Genomic DNA, 6,414 nt, shown 5'->3' with positions numbered 1-6,414 from the left:
GTACCAGTGTGTATGCCTTTGAAATCAATTTGTACACCTAGCTATCGGACATGTTAGCCCATAGCATAGGGCAACATTGATAATTTTGCAATATTTTTTGAATAGATCAATATACATTTTTACTGGCACTTTACATATGAAATATTCAATTTTATGTTTAAAAATTTGCAGGGTAGGAAATGCATAGTGTATAAGCTTTGCATCTAAAATTTTAAACCAATATCTTGTGTACTTTAGTAGTTATGTCAAATTACATGTAGCAACAAAGCTGTCTCTGTCATTCTTTCAATGTAAACAATGATGACTCACTTGCCTGACCAGCTGCAAGTGAACAAAGCGTTGACGTTACGTCGCGAAGAATGTGGCTATTTATCTGTTGATGTTGCCGTTAGATTTTATTTATGACAACACTTTTTAGTATATTTTAGTCTATGACAGTACAGTTGCTTTAAAAATCAGCCCTGTCATTATGGGCAAAACATAGCTACCGCTCCTTCTGTTCATTGCTTCCTTCATTGGAGTCAAAATGATCTGTAGCAAATTTTGACCGCGTCTCATTTTATTTTTTAATTATAACTTCTGTCTTCATTAATCCCTCTACTAAAATGAATAAATAATTTTTCTTAGAAAATTTGATTTTTATCAAAAAATGTTGAGGCGTATAAAATGTCTCTCTATGAGCAGTCAGTCTCAATGTAAGGGACTAAAGTTATGTTCTTGATATGCTCACCTTCTTTTCATCTTCAGGAGTTTTACCTAATGCTCTAGCACCATCCATTGCTGTTTGTATATAGTCCCTAACAGACGCCTCGATTGCTTTTTTCTTTTCTTTCAGATCGTCCACCACACGCTGATAATAGTTGCTGTGCTCAATCTCCTTAGCTTCTTAATTGTGTGAACAAAAATAAAAATTTAATTTGCTACATTCTAATTATCTTTTCTTATCTAGAAAGTTTATATTTATTTGTAAATCATACAGTACCATATCTATCACCCAATTCCTTAGGCAATTCTTTTGCAAATTGTTTTGCTTGTGGCGTAACTTGGTTTGTCAATGCTCGGACATGTTCATTGTTCTGGTACGCGAGCACCGCTCTGGGATGGGCTGGTGGCTCACTGTGAGGTTGTCTGCACACTGGACAACTTAGCTCACTGCCATCTTTTTGAGCAAGTTCGGTCTGCGTATCTATTTAGTAGAGAAGAAATGTATATGCATATGTTCCCCCAAGTCCTAAGAACTAGCGGAGTAAATAACAATAAAGGCAAGAGTGAACAACTCTCACCACATATTTTTAACATAACTTAGATTTAGCAGGGCGAGCCACTGCAACAAAGAGGAGATATGAAACATGCATGACCGGCTCATTAATTCTTAGTAAATTCAGTAGTTAAAATTTGGCCGATCAGGTATTGAACGAATCCTTGCATTTATTGCATTTAGGTAATCTATATATATATATATTATATATATTATATTATATATATACATATATACATAATTATATACATATATATATATTTATGTAAATATATTTTTTTTCAAAGTATGTGTCTATGATTCTATATTTGTGTGTCATTCTGGCTATAGCTATTACATGTATAGTGTATCTGGGCAACAATGCTGACGCAATGTAATTGCCTAGAGGCATTAGAAGCTTACTAACTAGCTTAGTGGAATTTTCCATTGGAAATGTGCCAATCTGAATAAAGAAGATTTGATCTCAGACCCTACCATTCACCAGTAGGGCGCCCTACCCAATAGGCAACAGAGAGGTGTCTGATATAAGTCGCTTTATGGGAGCGCACTGCACATACCCAACAGCTTTGCATACCAGCAGGGTGATTGCATAATTAATTGTCATTAGTTAGCTTACTAAAATTTTCCATTGGCAATGTGCCAGGCAACTCTCATTACTTCTCGTTGTTTATAAGCTTGTTTTTATTACCCAGTCTCCCTGACACTTATATAAGGGTGATTGAGGAGCAGACACTGAGCTCGGGATGTCATGTGTTGAGGATGACATCTTGTCAGCAGTTATTCATATTCTGTACATGACAGTGTTTGTTTGTTTGTTTGTTTATTTTCATCTATAATATAACCACAAAAAATAACATGAAGAGTGTTTCTAACAGTATAAAAAGACAAGAGAAATAGAAAAAAATGTCACTCCAGGGAAGGTGATGATGAGGTCCCTGTGCGCAATAGCTAGGCTAATCAAGGCGCGGAACCTGAAAGTAGAGTCAGCAGAAGTATGTCTAGTTGGTTTAGTCGTCTGGTTGTCTGAGGTAGCGCTTCAGTTCATTTTTGAAAGAATTAGCATTTACAATTTTACGCAGTGTAACCGGTAGTAGATTCCATAGCAATGACTCCTGATAATCCAAACAACATTGACCAGCTTTTGATTTAAACAATGGTATTTTTAGGTTTATGTGTGTTTGACGAGTAGTTAAATGTGTTATCGTCCTGTTATTGTTTGTTTCGTAAAATGTGTTGTGCTTTTATTAGTACTTTGTATTTGTATAACTTTTTAATAGTTAAAATTCTATTTAGGTTGAATAGCGGATTAGCTGAAAAGTCATAAGCTTTCTTGTTAATTATTCTGAGTAAACGGTTTTGAAAAACTTTAATTTTGTTTAAGTAGCAGTCTGGAGCATTTCCCCATGCCTGAACACAATACGAGAGTTTGGAATTGATGAAGGAATTGTACAGAATTAGCAAAACATCCTTAGAGAGGTACTGAGACAATCGAAAAAACAACCCAGCATAAGGTCTAAAGTCTTTTAACAGTTTGGATATATGATTGCTCCAATTCAGCTGAGGGTCAATAAGTACTCCCAAAAATTTCATATTGTCAGATTTATTTATTGCATGACCATTAATTAGTAGGGATTGTTCATCAAAGTGGTAAGTGACTGTATATGTTTGTTATCCTATTGTTTTGTGAACTTCTATTGCCAGTTTTTCATAAGGTTTAATTGCTAAATTGGTAGTCTAATTCTTTTCATGCGGACAATTGTATTATCTCAAGTAGGAATAGCCTCTACGTTCTCTCTCCGTTTGGTAACACAAAGTGCCAGACAAAGACAGTCCGATATCTCATTTCTACATTTGTACTAGTATCGAGAGGTACCAGTATCATCGTATTCAAAGTTTTGATGGACAGCTTCTGCTGGAACAGAAATCTTTTTTATATACACACACTTCTATGCACAAATTGTCTTTATTAATTAATTATTAAAATTGCGGAGTAATTTTTTAAATAAATGGCAAATGTGCCAGACAAAAATAATGTTTACTGTTCTTGATTCGAACAAAAAGTAAAACGTTTTTAATAAATGTTCCATATTATTCCTCTAAACTGGTGGAAGAAAGTGCTTTGTGCCTATCTTGTTTAAATATTACACTGATAAATGAATTGCATTATATAGATATTCACCTAAACATTTTCTGCACTCGATATGCTGACAAGGCAGCACCAACATATTCTCTTCAAGGTAACAAATGCAGCAGACCATAATTCTTTCTCTTTGTCTGATGGTCTCATACGGCATAGGCGGCTTCTCAGAATGGGTAGCCATGTTTACGGTTGTCTTGGGAATATCTCTATGAGTAGAATAACAAAGGAAATAGTAAATTATTAACACAACTATCTACTTGTATAAATATAAATAAAAAATATCAGATTATCAGATGATAGGACGCTAGTAACTAGTACTCTTGCAAGTCCTGTGCGGTGTGGGAAATTGTCATGATTAATCAGTATATGGAGAATTATTCTATGCAATGGTAAGTTGACTAAGAGATGTAGTGGTATTGTGCTTGCTTCTGAATCTGATGTCTAGAGTTTGATATCCTTGAAAGGTAATCATTTTTCCTAATTTAGCCTGGTTTCGGACAGACGAATGGAAATATTCTTGTAAAGATTATCATCTTGGTATGTCGCAGTATTAATCTTTACTACACATTGACAAAATCTCATGGATACATTTACTACAAATAAAACATTCTAGTTTACTACATTATTACTAATCAAAATGTTTCAACTTTCTTCTTTTTAACGGGGCATCTTAATAATTTATTGATTACCAACATCATTCATCAATATTTTTATTTTATTCGTGCATATATACATCTCAACCTTTGTCTGTCTGTCTGGTCATAGCGATAAATTTTCAGGAATGAAAAATCCACTGGCCATTGGACTTCGACTACTAACCTTTCGCTCTGCAGACAAGCATTTATTCAATACACTACGCAGTTCAACTGGCTATACTATGAAATGAATTGGGCACATACTTATTATACACTCTCATCTTTCATGGCTTTATGCTTAACACTGCAGCTAGCGTTATGTGTGAAGCCATACTATAAGAAAAATGTGCGCCCATATGTGAAGACAAGCTCACATGACCAACCAGACTAGAGCAATCAGTATAGAACTGTAGTACGCACAGCAGCCGGTACAGTAAGAGTTACACAGAAATAAGCACAGTACACAGAAATAAACAAAACGCCTTCATTTAAAAGTTAAAATGGTAAATTTGTATATGTTGACTAAAAATAAGTTTTCTATGCAAAAACCTTTTTAATCTCTAATTGCAATGCTGGGCATTCGTTCAGCTAATACAATTGTATATAATAATTGTATTAATTGATAATCATGCAATTAGATATGATAATTTTTCATGCATACAAGTTTGGTAAAGACATAATGAGGCACTCGAGCAGTGCAGAATATCATCTCAGGAATGCTCAAAAAGATAGTTTCAGCAAATTCTGTCTCATAAGTACTAAGGCAAAACTGGGTCTGAAGTATTGTTTACATAAGACTGAAAAATAATATGGGTACTCAAAAAGTGCAGGTGATACAGCAGCTAACTTTTCACTGATGCTAATCAGAAGATATGGGAAGGAAAGTTTAGCAATGAATACAGTTTAGTCAGCTGAATACAATTATATACGACAATAGTGATAGTGATAACAGTACACTTTCAGTTTGATTGATTTTTTATAAGTTGCCAATGGAAAAACAGCAGCAGCAAATGCTTACTGGTTTTCTGTTGGAACAGAAAAACAGATTGAAACGGTGAACATAGAAAATGGAAAAAAGTTAACAATCGTTTGAGCGATAGTGGTATCATATCAGCAATATTTGGAATATTATAATGATGCTGTTCATCAGCTATATAATTCGCCAGAGCCTGCAAAGGCTAGGCGTATGGTCCGTAATGAGTACAGTGAAAAGAAAATTGAGGTACTTGTCATTCATTTGAAGAACTATCAGTGAACAGTCAACAAAGTTTGATGACATTTACTTGTCTATTTATAATAAAAAAACAGCCATTGTATGTTGAAAAGTTGCTAGTACAGGAATGGTTAGGTGATGTTAACCAACATGTTAACACTTAAAGAGGTTGACTTTAACGAGCCAAAATCTGGCCTTAATAATATCATTATCAGAATTTTATTAAATAAACACTTGATATTTTATTATAGATTGTTTGTATTTCTTTGATAACAGAATATTTTTATAAAACTACACATACAATCTACACAATTCAAACAACAAAAGCTACTATCAATATCCATTCTAAAATAACAACTCACATGCACTACAGGCTGATCTTATCTCTGTGGGATGCTGCCTCCACCTTAATATCACTTGCAATCAAAGCTGCTGTACTCCTGTTTACTTGACTGTCCTCTAACAATGGCTGCCGTCAGCTGTTGCATAGTCAGCAATCGCCAAGGAGGTTACGTACAACTGGTTACTACCAAACACGGGCTGTTGTTATTTTTTATAATTCAAGCAATAAGCACTTTATGCTTAGAACAATACTAGCTGTTTTCATTATGTACAGGCTGTTGGTTGCTAATATTGTTTCAGCTGTAGGTAAGTCATTTATCCCACAGCGATAGGACTTGTTTGGGATTCCAAAGCCACACACATAAAAGAGTAACTCAGTAGCTTGCCAACTGCATGAAGACTGCGGACAACCAGTTATGACAGTTGAAAAGCGTAAAACAAGTACAAATATAATTGAAAGATTAGGTTTAATAAAATTTCAAGATAAATGTAGGCCTATAGGTAAAAATCCACGCTATCATACAAGGTATGATGCTACACCACTACAGAACATCGCCTTACAGAACACCACTACAGAACCACTGATAATTAGGTACAATTGTCAAATGATGAGCTATCACTCTATACCTTGTACAGAAGTAATACCATGTGTATATTTTAAAGCTACTACGTATACATGTACTAGCTCAATTTTACAGCCAATAATACTGTACATAATACCTACACTCAGTACTCATGTGTTGCCATAAATAAATGACTGCTAATCTATCATGTATTTGAAAATTGTCATAATCTGACTAAAGGCAGCATGACAGCAGTCAACAGG

Source organism: Watersipora subatra, chromosome 9 (assembly GCF_963576615.1).
Source record: "Watersipora subatra chromosome 9, tzWatSuba1.1, whole genome shotgun sequence".
Lineage (NCBI taxonomy): Eukaryota > Metazoa > Bryozoa > Gymnolaemata > Cheilostomatida > Watersiporidae > Watersipora > Watersipora subatra.
Note: the sequence above shows the minus strand (reverse complement) of the source record.